This window comes from Giraffa tippelskirchi, chromosome 3 (assembly GCF_054371585.1).
Source record: "Giraffa tippelskirchi isolate mGirTip1 chromosome 3, T2T-mGirTip1v1.2.pri, whole genome shotgun sequence".
In the NCBI taxonomy this organism is placed as follows: Eukaryota; Metazoa; Chordata; class Mammalia; order Artiodactyla; family Giraffidae; genus Giraffa; species Giraffa tippelskirchi.
In genome coordinates, this window is record NC_137277.1 from 122,910,477 (window position 1) to 122,929,633 (window position 19,157).

A 19,157-nucleotide genomic window follows, 5' to 3' on the forward strand; every position below is an offset into this window, starting at 1 on the left:
AGAAGATTTGCAAACTGCCTTAATTATCAACCAATGGCTGGAACCAAAAAAATACACACAGAAAGAGAATAGCATGCAGAGGTCATGAAATCATTGGAGCCAGGGACTGAGGAAGACCCTGGCTGGTTGGTTCGTAGTGACAAGGGTGATTAGAGACAAGATGTGGGTGTATAGAGTCATATAGTGGTTGATGATGGTTATTGAAGCTGCTTTTGATCTTAAACCACCTCTGAAATTGTTGCATTATGTTCTGATCACCATGGATGTGTTAATATAGATGTTCCCACATCAATGTGAGAGTCCCAAATGCTTATTCCTACAGACACCTGTAAGCTCATAAAGCCTTCTCCCACAGTGTCTCATCATATAACCAAGTCACCACTAACAGAATGTGTACCAGCAATTAAATTAATTTCAAAATGACTTGAGTCTGCAACTTGTAGATCTCAAACACCATGAAGTGGACACATAGACCAAAATAAAACATCTTAATTTTTTAAAAATAGTTTTATTTATTTATTTATGGCCGTGCTGGGTGTTCGTTGCTGCATGGGCTTTTCTCTAGTTGTGGCGAGCGGACGCTGCTCTCCAGTTGTGATGCATGGGCTTCTCATTGCGGTGGCTTCTCTTGTTTCGAGCACAGGCTCTAGGGCACGTGAGCTTCAGTAGTTGCGGCTCCCGGGCTCTAGAGCACAGGTTCCATAGTTCTGGCACACGGGCTTAATTGCTCCAAGGCACGTGAGATCTTCTCAGGCCGGATATCAAACCTATGTTTCCTGCATTTGTAGGCAGATTCTTTACCACTGAGCCGCTGGGCTCTTTACCACTGAGCCCACAAACCTCCCAATTTTTCGAAAAAGTTTTCATTTTATATTGCGATACAGTTGATTAATAATGTTGTGTTAGTTTCAGATGCATGGCAATGATTCAGTTATTCGTATATATATATCTGTTCTTTCAAATTCTTTTCCCATTTAGGTTATTGCCAAGTATCGAGCAGAATTCCCTGTACTATATAGTAGGTCCTTGTTGGTTATCTAATTTAAATATAGCAGTGTGTACATGTGAATCCCAAACTCCCAATTAATTTTTTAAAATATGTTTTTCCTGCATAAAGCCCCAATTCTGCCCCAAATCCAGTCTTTGGATTTCTAGTTTTTTCCCCTTCTTTTCCTTTTCTCCCAATTCTGCATTTCAAAATCCCCAAAATCTGATTTAGCAATACAGGGGTGGGGACCTGTGTAAGCAGACCCAGCTGGACTCGTGTGTGGTGTTGGAAGAGAGGAAGGTTTAGACATCCGCTTAGGTTAATTATCTGACCCAACAAAACCTTACAACAAACCCCCATTATTTTAGGAAACTGAGAGACATCTGGTTCCTTTTACTTACAAAGTCCAAACAACTTGAACTTTCATACTAGAAGTAAATGATTTCCATTGTGAACAATGTGTGTGTGGGGCTTAACTGTTCTGAAAACATTAAAAACAAGAAGGAAAGTGGTAAGTTTTCATCATTGCTCACCTGCTCATCTTTTGAAATCGAGCTTAGTCATGTCCAAGACAGCTCCACTGCAGTGAAATTTTGGGTCTACTGAGTTGTTCTCCCACACTGTTTGCTTGTCTAACACATGAGTTTATTGTGAATCCTGTGATTCTTTTTCGTTACTGCTGTCTCCTGTTCGGTAAATGACTGATGGGGCTTGAGTTGTGAATTTGGTCCAAGTCCTAGGATCGCTTCTGTGGACACTTCTAGGGCAGGCAGTATTTCTTTGGAGCTCAAGAAAGAGGGCTTCCTTTCCTGGGCTCCATGCTTTAATGGACTTTGGCTCCTGTCTCTCCTCTGGTCTTAGCACCCGTACAGAGTGAGGACTCCAGAGATCAAGGGGCCATGCCCACCCATAGGCCTCCTTCTCACCATTTAGACACAGTCCTGAAATTCCCAAGGGTTCTGAGCTTGCTCCTAGGGTCTATGTGGGTCTCATCCTGGGTCTTGGGTAGCACAGATTGTGCCACTGCATGCATACTTCTAGGCCCAAAGTGTGGCCAAGGAGTGGTTACTGTTTGGAGGTGTGTAAATGGAGCCTGGGCATGTGGGCTGGGAGTCTGAGACCAGGAGGGGACCTAGAGGTAAGAAGAGAAAGGAGCATATTTCATGGTCTGGGGACCAGGGCTCTCTACAGTATCATGATTGGGCACAGAACCTTTAAAAACCCAAGAATTTTAACTTCAAACTTGGCTTTCCACATGGTTCTGAAGGTATATTTGTAAAAGTAGTTTGGATAGACTATATTCCACAGTTTCTTAGGTTGGTTCGTCCTTATAAATATTCATAATTATGGCACATAGATCTCCATTTATTTTTTTAATTTTAAAATTATTTATATTAGGCTGCACTGGGTCTTAGTTGCAGCACATGGGGTCTTTTTTTTCTTCAGAATCTTTTTTTTTTTTTATTGCAGCATGTGAACTCTTAGTTTCAGCCTGTGGGATCTAGTTCCCTGACCAGGGATGGAAGATGGCCCCCCCAGGTACCACTGGGAGTGTGGAGTCTTTGCCACTGGACCAGCAGGGAAATCCACATAGGTCTCCATTTATATCCTTGCCACGTGCTATGTGTGCTAAGTGTGTGCTAAGTCACTTCAGTAGTGTCTGACTCTTTGCAACTCCATGGACTGTAGCCCACCAGGCTCCTCTGTCCATGGGATTCTCCAAGCAAGAATACTGGAGTGGATTGCTGTGCCCTGCTCCAGGAGATCTTCCAACTCAGGGATCAAACCTGAGTCTCTTTGTCTCCTCTATTGGCAGATGGGTTCTTTACTACTAGTGCCACCTGGGAATTCCCTTGCCCGAGACCCTATAAATGTTAGAGACGGATCTGGAGGGCAGGTGGAGAACTCAGGAGGTCAGGACTCAGATCGTGGCCTGGAGCAGTAAGGAAGTACCTGTCAATATAATTCTGTGGTGCAAATACTGATGAGTCTGCTTTGACTATCAAATATTACAGATTTAAGAAACAATGAATTGTCCCCAAATCAGGTTCTCCAAAGCCTCACAAAAGAGCTTGGCAGAAAAAGGGTAAATGCTTATATTTCACTTAGCCAATTTGGCTCTCACTGTAATCTGTCAACAGTTTGTGTACGACATGCTATGTTGTCATATTAAGAGCACTAATGCTAGAATTCAAAAATGTGGTTTCTAGACACTGCAGCCTGGTGGCCAAGAGTATGGGCTTTGGAATCAGAGAGACACAAGCTGGGAGGTCAACTCTTCTGCTTACAAGCTGAGTGATCTCAAGCAAGTATCAACCTCTCTGAGCTTCAGTTTCTTCATCTATAAAATAGAATAAGGATCCCTGCCTGACATGGGTATTGTTAGGATTTAATAAGACACACCTGAAAGTGCCTGGTGTGTAAGGGGTAACTGGTGCCACTGTGTTTTTGTTGCTTTCATTGTTATAATTGATTGCGCAACCTTCGACCAGCCAGTTATTTAAACTCACTTCAAAATTAATTAAAAAAAAATAGGGTAGCACATTCACATAGTTAAAATTAGATATGAAAATATATATACATATTGAAAAAAAATTTCCCCCACCCTTCTCCCCATCCATTCCTCATTTCACACAGCTGTATCTTCTGTGTTAGTTGTGGGTATGTCCTTCCAGTATTTTATTCAAAAATAAGCAAATAAAAATAATATATTCTTATTTTCTCCTTTTTCATACACAAAAGGTAGCACACTATATTTTTTTTTCACTTAGCGGTGTATCTTGGAGACCTTTCCATATCAGTATGTAGAGAGTTTCCTCATTCTTTTCCACAGCTGCATACTATTCCACTGTGAAGTTTATTTCCTTATTCCCCTTAGTTCAGTTCAGTCAATTGGTCATATCTGACTCTTTGCGACCCCATGGACTACAGCATACCAGGCTTCCCTGTTCATCACCAACTCCTGGCGTTTACTCAAACTCAGGTCCATTGAGTCAGTGATTCCATCCAACCATCTCGTCCTCTGTGGTCCCCTTCTCCTTCCACCCTCAATCTTTCCCAGCATCAGAGTCTTTTCCAATGAGTCAGCTCTTTGCATCAGGTGGCCAAAATATTGGAGTTTCAGCTTCAACATCAGTCCTTCCAATGAACACCCAGGACTGATTTCCTTTAGGATGGACTGGTTGGATCTCCTAGCTGTCCAAGGGACTCTCAAGAGTCTTCTCCAACACCACAGTTCAAAAGCATCAATTCTTCGGCACTCAGCTTTCTTCACAGTCCAACTCTCACATCCATACATGACTACTGGAAAAATCATAGCTTTAACAAAACGGACCTTTGTTGGCAAAGTAATGTCTCTGCTTTTTAATATGCTCTCTAGGTCGGTCATACAGTCATAACTTTTCTTCCAAAGAGCTGTCTTTTAATTTTATGGCTATAATCACCATCTGCAGTGATTTTGGAGCCCCCCAAAATAAAGTCTGTCACTGTTTCCATTGCTTCTCCATCTATTTGCCATGAAGTGATGGGACCAGATGCCATGATCTAAGTTTTCTGAATGTTGAGTTTTAAGCCAACTTTTTCACTCTCCTCTTTCACTTTCATCAAGAGGCTCTTTAGTTCTTCTTTGCTTTCTGCCATAAGGGTGGTGTCATCTGCATATCTGAGGTTATTGATATTTCTCCCAGCAATCTTGATTCCAGCTTGTGTTTCATCCAGTCTAGCATTTCTCATGATGTACTTTGCATATAGGTTAAATAAGCAGGGTGACAATACACAGCCTTGACGTACTCCTTTCCCAATTTGGAACCAGTCTGTTGTTCCATGTCCAGTTCTAACTATTGCTTCCTGACCTGCATACAGATTTCTCAGGAGGCAGATAGGTGGTCTGGTATTCCCATCTCTTTAAGAATTTCCCACAGTTTGTTGTGATCCACACAGGCAAAAGCTTTGGCATAATCAATAAAGCAAAAGTAGATGTTTTTCTGGAACTCTCTTGCTTTTTTGATGATCCAACAGATGTTGGCAATTTGATCTTTGGTTCCTTTGCCTTTTTACTCCCCTAGAGATAAACAACTGGATTGTTTCTTTTTAAAAACAATCTTATTGAAGTGTAATTGATTTATAGTGTGTTAGTTTATGATGTATAAGAAAGTGATTCAGCTATGTATATGTGCTTTTCCATATTCTTTTCTATTATAGATTACTCCAACATATTAAATATAGTTCCCTGTGTGAAGTGACTTAGCAGCAGCAGCAGTGCTATATAGTAGGACCTTGTTGTTTATCTATTTCATATATAGTAGTTTGTTAATCTGAAACTCCTGATTTATCTCTTGCTCTCTTTTCCTCTTTGGTAACCATGAATTTGTTTTCTATGTCTGTGAGTCTATTTCTGTTTTGTAAATAAATTCATTTGCATCATAGATTCCACATATAAGTGGAATATTATATAAGAGAAATATGATATTTCTCTTTCTCTGACTCACTTCACTCATAAGACAATTCTGCTTTCATTCTTTTTATGGCTGAGTAATACTCCATTGTATATATTTTCCACATCTTTATCCACTTATCTGTCAATGGACGTTTAAGTTGTTTCTATGTCTTGGCTATTGTAAATAGTGCTGCTGTGAATATTGGGATACTTGTATCTTTTTGAATAAGAGTTTTCTCCAAATATATGCCAAAGAGTGGGATTGCTAGATCATATGGTAACTTTATTTTTAGTTTTTTAAGGAAACTCCATAATGTTTTCCATTGTGACTGCACCAATTTACTTTCCCACCAACAGTGTAGGAGGGTTTGCATTTTGCTGCATTCTCTCCAACATTTATTATTTATAAACTTTTTAACGATGGCCATTCTGACCAATGTAAAGTGGTACCACAACATAGTTTTTTTGCATTTCTCTGATAATTAGGGATAATGAGCATCTTTTCATGTGCCTATTGACCATTTGTAAGTCTTCTTTGGAGAAATGTCTCTTTAGGTCTTCTGCCCATTATTTTACGTTGGTTTGTTTGTTTTTGTTATTGAGTTGTATGAACTATTTGTATATTTTGGAAATTAAGCCCTTGTCAGTCACATTGTTTGCAAATATTTTCCCCCAGTTCATAAGTTGTCTTTTTTTTCCTTTGCTGTGCCAAAGCTTATACATTTGATTAAGTCCCATTTGATTACTTTTGCTTTTATTGCTATTGCCTTGGGAGACTGACCTAAGAAAACATTGCCATGATTTATGTCAGAGAATGGTTTGCTATGTTCTCTTCTAGGAGTTTTATGGTGTCCTGTGTTATATTAAAGTCATTAAGCCAAAGATAGAGAAGCTCTATACAGTCAGCAAAACAAGACCAGGAGCTGACTGTGGCTCAGGTCATGAACTCCTTATTGCCAAATTCAGACTTAAATTGAAGAAAGTGGGGAAAACCACTAGACCATCCAGGTATGACCTAAATCAAATCCCTTGTGATTATACAGTGGAAGTGAAAAATAGATTTCAGGGACTAAATCTGATAGACAGAATGCCTGATGAACTATGGACAGAGGTTTGTGACATTGTACAGGAGACAGGGATCAAGACCATCTGCAAGAAAAAGAAATGCAAAAATGCAAAATGGCTGTCTGAGGAGACCTTACAAATAGCTGTGAGAAGAAGAGAAGTGAAAAGCAAAGGAGAAAAGGAAAGATATTCCCATCTGAATGCAGAGTTCCAAAGAATAGCAAGGAGAGATAAGAAAGCCTTCCTCAGCAATCAATGCAAAGAAATAGAGGAAAACAATAGAATGGGAAAGACTAGAGATCTCTTCAAGAAAATTAGAGATACCAAGGGAACGTTTCATGCAAAGATGGGCTCAATAAAGGACAAAAATGGTAGGGACCTAACAGAAGCAGAAGATATTAAGAAGAGATGGCAAGAATACACAGAAAAATTAAACAAAAAAGATCTTCATGACCCAGATAATCATGATGGTGTGATCACTCACCTAGAGCCAGACATCCTGGAATGTGAAGTCAACTGGGCCTTACGAAGCATCACTATGAACAAAGCTAGTGGAGGTGATGGAATTCCAGTTGAGCTATTTCAAATCCTGAAAGATGATGCTGTGAAAGTGCTGCACTCAATATGTCAGCAAATCTGGAAAACTCAGCAGTGGCCACAGGACTGGAAAAGGTCAGTTTTCGTTCCAATCCCAAAGAAAGGCAATGCCCAAGAATGCTCAAACTACTGCACAATTGCACTCATCTCACACGCTAGTAAAGTATGCTCAAAATTCTCCAAGCCAGGCTTCAGCAATACGTGAACCATGAACTTCCAGATGTTCAAGCTCGTTTTGGAAAAGGCAGAGGAACCAAAGGTCAAATTGCCAATATCTGCTGGATCATTGGAAAAGCAAGAGAGTTCCAGAAAAACATCTATTTCTGCTTTATTGACTATGCCAAAGCCTTTGACTGTGTGGATCACAATAAACTGTGGAAAACTGTTCAAGAGGTGGGAATACCAGACCACCTAACCTGCCTCTTGAGAAACCTGTATGCAGGTCAGGAAGCAACAGTTAGAACTGGACATGGAACAACAGATTGGTTCCAAATAGGAAGAGGAGTACGTCAAGGCTGTGTATTGTCACCCTGCTTATTTAACTTAGATGCAGAGTACATCATGAGAAATGCTGGGCTGGAAGAAACACAAGCTGGAATCAAGATTGGTGGGAGAAATATCAATAACCTCAGATATGCAGATGACACCACCCTTATGGCAGACAGTGAAGAAGAACTAAACAGCCTCTTGAAAGTGAAAGAGGAGTGTGAAAAAGTTGGCTTAAACCTCAACATTCAGAAAACTAAGATCATGGCATCTGGTCCCATCACTTCATGGAAAATAGATGGGAAAACAGTGGAAACAGTGTCAGACTTTATTTTTCTGGGCTCCAAAATCACTGCTGATGGTGATTGCAGCCATGAAATTAAAAGACACTTACTCCTTGTAAAGAAAGTTATGACCAACCTAGACAGCATATTAAATAGCAGAGACATTACTTTGTTAACAAAGATCCATCTAGTCAAGGCTATGGTTTTTCCAGTGGTCATGTATGGATGTGAGAGTTGGACTATAAAGACAGCTGAGGGCCAAAGGATTGATGCTTTTGAACTGTGGTGTTGGAGAAGACTCTTGAGAGTCCCTTGGACTGCAAGGAGATCCAACCAGTCCATCCTAAAGGAAATCAGTCCTGGGTGTTCATTGGAAGGACTGATGTTGAAGCTGAAACTCCAATACTTTGGCAACCTCATGTGAAGAGTTGACTCATTGGAAAAGAACCTGATGCTGGGAAGGATTGAGGGCGGGAGGAGAAGGGGACAACAGAGGATGAGATGGCTGGATGGCAACACCAACTCAATGGACATGAGTTTGGGTAAACTCTGCGAGTTGGTGATGGACAGGGAGGCCTGGTGTGCTGTGGTTCATGGGGTCGCAAAGAGTCAAACACTACTGAGTGACTGAACTTATACTGAGAAGGCATTTTGAATTTATTTTTGTGTGTGATGTCAGGTCTGTCCAGCTTTCCCAACATTACTTGCTGAAGAGAATGTCTTTTCTCCATTCTATATTTTTGCCTCCTTTGTTGAAGATTAATTTCTGTAGATATGTGGGTTTATTTCTGGGCTCTCTATTCTGTTAATTGGATTGTATCTGATATTTTGCTCTAATGAATGCTGCTGCTGTGAATGGATTTGAACATGTGCCATTTTATGCAAGTATGTGTATCTGCCTTAGGTAGGTAACTGGAGTAAATGCATTGGTAATTTTGATAGCTAATATTAAAATGTCTTCCATGGGAATTATACCATTTTGTACTTTCTCCACAATGTATGTGATTTAAGTCATGTGAACATCTCACTCATTTTTTTCATCTGTCAAACAGGACCAATAATGATGCCCAACTGTATTAGTTTCCTGCTGCTGTAATAAACTTGCCACAAACTTAGTTGCTGATTTTTTGTATAATTTTTGTTGGAGTATAGTTGATTTATAATGTTTTGTTAGTTTCAGGTGTACAGCAAAGTGAATCAGTTATATATATGCATATATCCATTCTTTTTTAGATTCTTTCCCCATATAGATCATTACAGAATATTGAGTTCCTTGTGCTATACAGTATGTCCTTATTAGTTATTTTATATATAGTAGTGTGTATATATCAATCCAAATCTCACAATTTATCCCTTCCTGCTTTTCCTCCCAGAAACCATGTTTGTTTTCTATATCTGTGACTCTGTTTTATAAATAAGTCCATTTTCTTTAGTTTCCACATATAAATGATATCATGATATTATCTTTCTCTGTCTGACTTACTTCACTCAGTATGACAATCTTTAGGTCCATCCATGTTGCTAAAAATAGCATCATTTCATTCTTTTATATGGCTGAGTAATAATCCATTGTATATATGTACCACATCTTCTTTATGGACATTTAGGTTTCTTCCATGTCTTGGCTATTATAAATAGTGTTGCAGTGGACTTTAGGGTGCCTATATTTTTTCTAATTATGGTTTTTCCCTGCATATATGTCTAGGAGTGAGATTGTTGGATCATATAATAGTTCTATATTAATTTTTTTACAAACTTATTTGCTTTGAACAACACAAATCTTACAGTTGAACAACACAAATCTTATAGTTGCTAGAGATCAAAAGTCCAAGATGGGTCTCAGTGAGCTATTGACTGGATTGCATTCCTTGTGGAGGCTATGGGAGAGAATTTGCTCCCACATTCCTTGGCCCATGGCTCTGCATTACTCAAAATTCTGCTTCCATTGTCACATCTTCTCCTTCTAACTTTCCTATCTCCCTCTTATATGGACCTTTGTGATTACATTCAGCCCACTCAGATAATCTAGGATGATTTCACATCTCAGGATCCTTAACTGAATCACTGTTTGCCATGTAAGGTAACATATTCACAGATTTGAGGGATTAGGATAGACTTCTTTGGGGAGGCATTATTCTGCCTACTACAGCTACCTACTGCATGGTATGTCAGGAGACTCAAGACAGAGTAATTACCTGTAGAAAGTTATAAATTTGCTGTTTCCTTGTTAATCTCCCCAACTGGAATGTAAGAATGGAGGTGCTTTTTGTTCAACTATCTAGTCTCTGTTTATGCTTGATACTGTTTGGTCACCAAGCAGAGCTTCAATATAATTGTTTTATATTTTATAATTATATCTAAGTTATAATGTATGAAAGAGTGAATGAAATTCTTAGAAGAAATATAAAGCATATGCAAAAAAGCCATTATTATTTTTTAAAATGAGTATGTTTATCTCATTCTTTGGAAAGAAAGCTTGTCTTGCTAGGCAGAGAATGGTGGTAAAGACCACCGTGAATTATTGAGCCATTATTTTGTGAAATTTTGTGAATCAGTAAAACAATCTGTACTTACTCAAAACATATTATATCTTTCAATGAAGAAAATATATCCGCCCATATTTTTAAAAAATGATTTTCAGTTTTTCAGTTTAAACTTAACATGCAGATAGTCTGTCCAAGCAAAAAGTCTGTCTCACTTTTTCTAGGCTTGTGTCACTGAGTCCATGGAACAGAACAGACTGTTCAAAGAACAGACTGGATTAAAGTTAAAACACACAAACACTGAGGAATTCAGTTAATATGCACTGATAGTGCCAAAGTAATCACAAGAAGAACTGCTGAGATGTCAGTAGGAATCAAAGCAAGGGCACAGAATTACGTTAGCAGTGATTATATTTTCATCATTCAGTTCAGTTCAGTTCAGTTGCTCAGTTGTGTCCGACTCTTTGCGACCCCATGAATCGCAGCACGCCAGGCCTCCCTGTCCATAACCAACTCCAGGAGTCCACTCAAACTCATGTCCATCGAGTCAGTGATGCCATCCAGCCATCTCATCCTCTGTCGTCCCCTTCTCCTCCTGCCCCCAATCCTACCCAGCATTAGGGTCTTTTCCAATGAGTCAACTCTTCACATGAGGTGGCCAAAGTATTGGAGTTTCAGCTTCAACATCAGTCCTTCCAGTGAACACCCAGGATTGATCTCCTTTAGGATGGATTGATTGGATCTCCTTGAAGTCCAAGGAACTCTCAAGAGTCTTCTCCAATACCACGGTTCAAAAGCATCAATTCTGCAGCACTCAGCTTTCTTCACCATCCAACTCTCACATCCATACATGACCACTGGAAAAACCATAGCCTTGACTAGATGGACCTTTGTTGGCAAAGTAATGTCTCTGCTATTTAATATGCTGTCTAGGTTGGTCATAACTTTCCTTCCAAGGAGTAAGCGTCTAATTTCATGGCTGCAATCACCATCAGCAGTGATTTTGGAGCCCAGAAAAATAAAGTCAGCCACTGTTTCCACTGTTTCCCCATCTATTTGCCATGAAGTGATGGGACAGGATGCCATGATCTTAGTTTTCTGAACGTTGAGTTTTAAGCCAACTTTTTCACTCTCCTCTTTCACTTTCATCAAGAGGCTCTTTAGTTCTTCTTCACTTTCTGCCATAAGGGTAATGTCATCTGCATGTCTGAGGTTATTGATATTTCTCCCACCAATCTTGATTCCAGCTTGTGCTTCCTCCAGCCCAGCGTTTCTCATGATGTATTCTGCATAAAAGTTAAATAAGCAGGGTGACAATACACAGCCTTGACGTACTCCTTTTCCTATTTGGAACCAGTCTGTTGTTCCATGTCCAGTTCTAACTGTTGCTTCCTGACCTGCATACAGGTTTCTCATCCATGCAGTCAAAGGCTTTGGCATAGTCAATAATTTTTCATGATTACACCCTTGCATTAAAAAAAAAGTCAGTTTAACTTGAAGAATGTCCTCAGTGAAACAGTAGAAAGTATTAATTTTATTAAACCTCAACTCTTGGTTATGTACCTTTTTAATATTCACCGTGGCAAAATGAAATATCTTCATAAAGATCTGGGGCTGCATATCCTGAAGGATGCATATGTTAGGTGCTTATCTGAGTTATTAGCTAAACTAGCCACCTTTCTCATGAAATGCCATTTTTACCTGTAAGAATAACTGTCAGACAAACTGTGGCTAGTGAGACCGGGATATCTGACAGACAATTTCTTGAAAATTAGCAAAATGGATTTGCTACTTTAAAGTAAACAACCAGCAGTATTTATTGCTAATGATAAAATTCTAGCTTTCAAACTTTTCAGAAATAGAACTTTGAAAAACTTGCATCCATGTCCATGAATTCAGTAGCTTTCAATCAGCAGCTTTTCTAATGAGGTTGGTGGTGAATGTTACTTTTTAAATATTGTATAATGAATTGGGTCAACATTTGGGAGACCTGCCTAATTCAGAACACCAATATTTTCCAGGTATTGGAATGCACGATGATACAAAATCTTTCCAAATGCAAGATAAACCAATGAATTTTAATGTGACAGAGTACAAAAAAGTCATTGATGTGATTTCAGATTCTATACTGCAGCTAACCTTTTAAGAAAGTACCAATTGTCAAATTTTAGTGTAGTATCAAAGAAGAATATCCAAAATCATCTGAAAAGTCTATTATAACAGCCTTCTCTTTTCCAACTCTGTATCTTTATGAGCCCAGATAATCTTCATATCCTTCAACCAAAGCCATCACAACTTATTTAGCACACAAGCAGATGTAAAATCTGCAGTGTTGTACTGTGGCATGTACTAAAGAGATTTGAAAAATTAACTCTCTCTCTCTCCCTCTCTCTTGTGGTTTTGGAAAAGATGGTTATTTTTCAGAAAATATTATATTAACATGAAACGGAATTGTTGTTATTTCTATGTGAATTGGTAAATATTCATAGATCTAACCCATATAACTAAAAACTCTTTGAGGTTCTCAACAATTTTTAAGTGTGTAAAGAGGTCCTGAAGCCAAAAAGTTTGAGAATCACAATATAATGCAAGACAGGTAACATAACCCTAACCCAGAAAGTCAGGGCATACTTGGGTCAGTGAAGAGGCTGTAAGAAAATTTTATTTCATTATCGGTGGACAACCTTTTGCAGATAAATACATTTAAATAGTATGTAGTTGACTACATTGGTAACAGAGCAGATAATGAGTTTATCCAGAAACTAGCAGGCAAGTAATTGTCTAAATATATTCTTGTTCTGACCATCCCTTTATTTTTATCACCCTCTTGGGAAAAATCAAATTGGAAATATAATAAGGCCAAAACTCCTACTATCCATGCCCAGCCTCCCATGCCAGGTCTGCCAGTGAGAATTTCATACCAGACCTCAGGATATGAGTGGGCTCAACATTCAGAAAACTAAGATCATGGCATCTGGTTCCATCACTTCATGGGAAATAGATGGGAAAACAGTGGAAACAGTGTCAGACTTTATTTTCTAGGGCTCCAAAATCACTGCAGATGGTGATTGCAGCCATGAAATTAAAAGACGCTTACTCCTTGGAAGGAAAGTTATGACCAACCTAGACAGCCTATTATAAAGCAGAGACATTACTTTGCCAACAAAGGTCCGTCTAGTCAAGGCTATGTTTTTTCCAGTAGTCATGTATGGATGTGAGAGTTGGACGGTGAAGAAGGCTGAGCACCGAAGAATTGATGCTTTTGAACTGTGGTGTTGGAGAAGACTCTTGAGAGTCCCTTGGACTGAAAGAAGATCCAACCAGTCCATCCTAGGTGAGATCAGCCCTGGGTGTTCATTGGAAGGACTGATGTTGAAGCTGAAACTCCAATACTTTGGCCACCTCATGTGAAGAGTTGACTCATTGGAAAAGACCCTAATTCTGGGTAGGATTGGGGGCAGGAGGATAAGGGGATGACAGAGGATGAGATGGTTGGATGGCATCACGGACTCGATGGACATGGTTTTGGGTAGACTCCGGGAGTTGGTGATGGACAGGGAGGCCTGGTGTGCTGTGATTCATGGGGTCCCAAAGAGTCGGACACAACTGAGTGACTGAACTGAACTGATTCCAATTAAAGAACAGTTGTTGACTTCTCTAGAAAAAAAAAGCAGTGAGATCAATGGATATTTAGCTACAGTAACAAATGGGATTCAGCTGGGGCCTGATGGGTCTAACTGTGTATCAAGGTCTTTACATATTTTTGATAGGCTGAAACTCCAAATCTTGTCCACTGATATTGGTGTGCAGCTACCTACACAGATTTATTCCTTCTCAGCTTTGATTTGGCACTGTCAGTGTCATCTGGTCAATGTGTAAGTCCAGCCTTCAAAACCAAAGACAGTCATACACGGATGGCTGTTGTTGTTCATTCCCTAAGTTGTGTCCAACTCTTTGCAACCCCATGGACTGCAGCATGCCAGGCTCCCCAGTCCTTCAGTATCTCCCGGAATTTGCTCAGATTCATGTCCATTGAGTCAATGATGCTATCTAACCATTTCATCCTATGCTGCCCTCTTCTCCTTTTGCTTTCAATCTTTTCCAGCATTAGGGTCTTTTCCAGAGAGTCATCTCTACATCAGGTGGCCAAAGTATTGGAGCTTCAGCTTCAGCCAGTCCGTCCAATGAATATTCAGGGTTGATTTCCTTTAGGATTGACTGGTTTGATCTCCTTGCAGTCCAAGGGACTCTCAAGAGTCTTCTCCAGCACCATAGTTTGAAAGCATCAATTCTTTGGTGCTCAGCCTACTTTATGGTCCAACTCTCACATCTGTACATGACTACTGGAAAAACCATAGCTTTGACTATATGGCTGCAGTCACTGTCTGCAGCGATTTTGGAGCCCAAGAAAGTAAAATCTGCCACTGCTTCCACTTTTTCCCCATCTGTTTGCCATGAAGTGATGGGACCAGATGCCATGACCTTAGTTTTTTGAAAGTTGAGTTATAAGCCAGCTTTTTCACTCTCCTCTTTCACCTTCATCAAGAGGCTCTTTAGTCCCTTTTCACTTTTTGCCATTAGAGTGATATCATTTGCATATCTGAGGTTGTTGATATTTCTCCTGGCAATCTTGATTCCAGATGGTGGTTCATTCAGCCTGGCATTTTGCATAATATACTCTGTATAGAAGTTAAATAAGCAGGGTGACAATATACAACCTTGTCATACACTTTTCTCAACAATGGCAGGCCCAATGAAACCAAAGTCAGCATCATGTCAAGGTTTAGACACTCCTGTTTGCAAGCAGTCTTCATCTGATCATTTTTCTTTCCTGTGTTTGTTGAGAAATTAATATCAAATATTGGCTGACAAATCTAGTCATTGCAGATAATACCCCTCTACTATCAGAAAGTGAAGAGGAACTAAAGAGCCTCAGTACTGTATAAAGTATAGTAAAGTATCTTTATATCAAGCCCAGAATGTCTGGAAGCAAACAAAAAGCAGCAGTGATGAGAAAAAAGCACTGGCTCAGAGAAAGGACAGTGAGAGACAATAGGAAGAAGTTACTGAAGAACCAAAGAGATTCACGATGCAAGGAAATGGCAAGGGGATTTTCTCTATTTGAGGAAGCACAGGACCCAAACATAGAACAGTACACAAAGGTTGCAGCAGCCATTTAGAATGCAACCCAGTGCTACCATGTCATCTATGATGAGAAAAAAGGAGCTACTGCCTGGACATCACTGGATTGTTTTTTTCAAGAGGGTAGGTAGAACTGAATCCAACAAGGAACCAGAACCTGTGCTGTCAACGTCAGGCATGAGTGAAATTGCAGCCTGCCCTCTGTCTTCTATTGCTGATGATCCTTCAGCTCTACCATCTCCCACCTCCTCTTCCTCCTCCATTCAGTAACTCTTCTTGCCTGTTCACTCAATGCCAGTGGTTAAGAATCTGCCCACCAGTGCAAGGGACACAGATTCGATCCCTAGTCTGGGAAGATTCCATACACCTTGGCGCAACTAAACCCGTGTGCCACAACTACTGAACCCGTGCACCTAGAGCCTGTGCTGTGCAACAAGAGAAACCACCACAATGAGAAACAACTAGTGAGCAGCCCCCACTTGCCACAAGTAAAGAAAGCCAGTGCACAGCAGTGAAGACCCAAGGCCGACAAAAATAAAGAAACAAATAAGTAAAATTTAATAATACTTTATTACTAAAAAAATGCTAACCATCATCTGACAATGCCAGGTTGACAAAAATCTTCCATTTGTTAAAAGTACAAGTACAGTATCTGCCAAGTACCATAAAGTGAAATGCAATAATGAGAGAAGCCTTGGTCACTTACAAATGAAACAGCCCTAATAATTTATATTTTAGTTCGTTTTTCTATAAATTTGATTAAAATTCCTGGTCAAAACAAATGGGAGTCCATTTTACTTATAATGATCATAATAGCTGATGTTTCTTGAGCCTCTTCTGTGTGCCAGTCACTGTTCTAAGGACATCATGTACATTCACTCATTTAATCCTCACAGGAACCTACAAGGGGCTACATCTCCATTTTGCAGATGAAGAAGTTGAGACACGTGGTGAGCCACATTTCCATCAACCCGGTGTTCAACACACTTTCTGCTCGTAGGTTAGGAAAAACCTATGAAGACCTTGCCTTCTATTTGAGAAGTCACCAATTAAGTGAGTTATTGTACTTGTAAGGGTCCAAAGTTTATTTCTGTTTCCAGAAGTGTCTCACGGAAACCTTGGAAAGATAAGACAGAATGATGGCAGCTGCAATGCAAGATCCCAAAGGAAAAGTCAGTGGTAGGCTGCTTCTACATCAGGAGGTCTCTTTGTGCAGAAGGAGGGTTAGAGCGATACTTTTCTCTCTGCAAGATTAACTGAATAATCAAGGGTAGCATACTACTCTCGGAAATACAGACTCCCGCAGAAAGAAGATGGATCAGGAAATAATGGCGTGTTACCATAGCAGAGGAGATGGGGAGTTGGCTCTTCTGCTATCTCCTGGCAACCGAATGACAAAGAGCTGCACTAAGCGTTGAAATACAGAAGAGAAAGCTCCCACTCGGGAATCATCTGAAACAGAACTTTAATCAAGCTTACCTTGATGCCTCACGAGAAGCTCAGATTTATTAATAGAAAATATGTCAGGCCCCCCTAATGTATAACTCCGTGGATCTTCCTGATGTGTCATGAAAGCAATGAAAGTTTAGCTCACGAAAGAGCCTTCTGCTTTAGTTTTTGAAAAACATGCCAGGGAAATATTAGCCCTTGTTTGCAATTGCCTTCACTCAAGAGCCGAGTACTTGTGGAGGTGAGTACCTACTGGAACAGAGCTGCCAATAACCTTCTTCTTTTCTCTAACCACTAAATCTTCTAGGTATTCCCAAGCTACGGTATCTTTGTTTACTTCATTCCTTTAAAAAAATTTGATCTATTTATTTTTTAAAAGGTTAGGCTCTATTTTATTTTTTGGGTGTACCATGTGGCTTGTGGGATTGTAGTTCCCTGACCAGATAGGTATTGGACCCGGGCCCTTGGCATTGAGAACTCAGAGTCCTAACAACTGGACTATCAGAGAATTCCACTGCTTTATTCTTTTTAATTGCTGTCTGGAATTTTGTAAAATGGATGTTCAATAGTTTAGTTTGTTGTTGTTCAATTGCTAAGTTGTGCCTGACTCTTTGTGACCCCATGGACTGCAGCACTCCAGGCTGCAGTTTAGTTTACTGTTGCCTAATTCATGGACACCTAGGCTGTTTCCAGAGTTTTGTTATAACAAGCACGTCTGTCCTCACCATCAGGTTAATGCTACTTGTGCAATTAGGTTTGCTGGGTTGAGGAGTGTGCACATTTAAAATATTATAGCAACTTCCTAGGACTACCCTGGCAGTACAGTGGTTAGGATTTCACACTTCTGCTGCAGGAGGCACAGGTTTATTTCCTGGTCTCTGGTCAGGTAATTAAGATCCTGTAAGCCAAGTGGCATGGCTAAAGTATATATATATTTATTATAGTAACTTCCAAATTTCCCCTCAAAACACTATAGATTTTACGTTTTTGTTAATGGCTCCCTGTGAGCATCCTGCCCCCTTCCTTCTCAGTGTCTTTGTACATGTTCTTCCCTCTAATCGGGATGCTTGTCTCTTACTCATCTTTCAGGGCTTATCTTAATCTTTCCTTTTGGGGAGCCTTCCCTCACTCCCTGTCCAGGTCATAGTCTTGTGTCCTAAGCTGTCAGAACATCAAGCTCTTTTCCTTCAGAGCATTTAATATGTGTACATTAATAATTGTTGTTGGCAATATGACCTCTGCCTCCTTGAAACCCAGCTTATACACCTGGAAGTTCTCAGTTCACATAATGCTGAAACCTAGCTTGAAGGATTTTGAGCATAACCTCACTAGCATGTGAAATGAGCACAACTGTGTGGTAGTTTGAACATTCTTTGGCATTGCCCTTCTTTGGGATTAGAACGAAAACTGATCTTTTCCAGTCCTGTGGCCACTGCTGAGTTTTACAAATTTGCTGACATACTGAGTACAGCACTTTAACAGAATCACCTTTTAGGGTTTGAAATAACTCAGCTGGAATCTTGTCACTTCCACTAGCTTTGTTTGTAGTAATGCTTCCTAAGGCCCACTTGACTTCACACTCCAGGATGTCCAGCTCTAGGTGAGTGACCACATTGTTGAGGTTATCCCTCGAGAGATAAGAAGACCTTCTTAAATGAATATTAATAATGGGATTGCCTAGTTAAATCTGCTCTCTCTTTGCAGATTTAATTTTCCATTTGTCCCTCAGATCCATTCTTTGACCTTCTCCAAACTCTAGAGGTTGACCCCAGGCTCCTTTGTCAGCTGGTTTCCAGATGGGTTTGGCCAGTGCCACCTGTGGAGACTGTGACAAGTATAAACTCCCATCCTAGAAAGCATTCTCCAATAGGAATATACTCAAATTTCGCCTAATTAAAAAAATCATCACAAATTCCAATATGTTATTATGGGACCCAAGTGATAACTCACCATATCCTAGAAGTCCCATGAGAAAGAACGCCGAGAACTTTGAGTACTGAAATAGGGTCATCAAATGAGGGCTCCCAAATGGATAGCCAAATGAGGGGTTTCAGATCCAGGTGGTTCTCTATTGGTAGTTGTAGTCTATGGAGTTGCAGCAAATACTGAATCATTGCTCCTAGGGAAAATGCAGGGTTAGGTTCCTGCAAGCCTCTGGTCACAAAATTTCTGTCAGTGATGAAGATATAACTTAATTTTATGTGTGTTTCTGTTTAAAGACACCTTGT

At 39.9% G+C, this 19,157-nt stretch overlaps 1 long non-coding RNA gene across 2 annotated transcripts in view; it reads left to right on the plus strand.

Moving 5' to 3' along the window:
- The window catches only part of LOC145541789 (uncharacterized), a 113,802-nt gene that overhangs the window by 80,808 nt on the left and 13,837 nt on the right, over positions 1 to 19,157 (plus strand). The window contains exon 5 of one of the 2 annotated variants that reach the window (XR_014079286.1): positions 6,262 to 8,970. The exons of the other annotated variant lie outside the window; for it this stretch is intronic. This is a non-coding gene — a long non-coding RNA (uncharacterized LOC145541789). Of the gene's footprint in view, positions 1 to 6,261; positions 8,971 to 19,157 lie in introns of those variants that run through there. 2 annotated transcript variants of the gene reach the window in all.